This window comes from Pteropus medius, unplaced genomic scaffold, assembly GCF_902729225.1.
Source record: "Pteropus medius unplaced genomic scaffold, Ma_sr-lr_union100, whole genome shotgun sequence".
In the NCBI taxonomy this organism is placed as follows: Eukaryota; Metazoa; Chordata; class Mammalia; order Chiroptera; family Pteropodidae; genus Pteropus; species Pteropus medius.
In genome coordinates this window covers 9,479,371-9,480,183 of record NW_024350325.1, presented here as the reverse complement: position 1 = coordinate 9,480,183, position 813 = coordinate 9,479,371, and the positions used below count along the sequence as shown (strand labels likewise).

Below are 813 nucleotides of genomic sequence, written 5' to 3'. Positions count from 1 at the left end.
GTCTACAGCCATGCTACCCTGAACAAGCCCGCTCCTGTCTGATCTCAGAAGCTAAGCAGGATCGGGCCTGGTTAGTACTTGGATGGGAGTCCACCTAGGAAGACCAGGTGCTGTAGGTGTAAAAAGTAAAAAAATAAGAGATTGCAAGCTGACAAGGTCCTTGCAATCTGTGGGTCAACCAAGAGTTGCCTCACCTAAAAAATAAAAAAAATTAAAAAAAGAATCTGACCAAAAAAAAAAAAATCAATTTACAGAGAAATTTCTAACACTGTCCCAGATTCAGGAAATGCCATTTTGGTAGTTCAAGATGCCTAAATTTGCAGAGATAATTTTTTAACTAAACCTCAGGTGTCTGCTAATTTGCCTGTGATTAATGAGTATCAAGAAACACACACACACACACACACACACACACACACACACACACACTGCACTCATTTGTTATTTTGGCTTCTCAAATATAAGAAAATATTTAGAAAACCATTTAAAATTCTTAGGGCCATTAATTTATTTTATCATAGAAAAACATTTAAAAGTCCACTGATTAAAGAGAAAATGTTGCCATTTTCTTCTCTTTTTCAACACATTTATTTGAAAATATTATTATAATAATCTTGTGATTGGGAAAATCAGAATCAACTTTGACCCAGCTCTTCCAAAAAATTGTGTGTGTGTATTTGAATATTAACTAGGCTCTCAGGTAACATATGCATTGTGACTTTGTATGTGACTATATGACTATATGTGCATATTACCATTAGCCATGCCACTTATTAGATGAGACAGCAGGAAGACTATATAAAAAACACAGGT

General features: G+C 34.9%; 1 pseudogene; it reads left to right on the top strand.

Moving 5' to 3' along the window:
* On the top strand, positions 1-119 carry LOC120583965 (uncharacterized; annotated as a pseudogene).
* Positions 120-813: the final 694 nt, after the last annotated feature.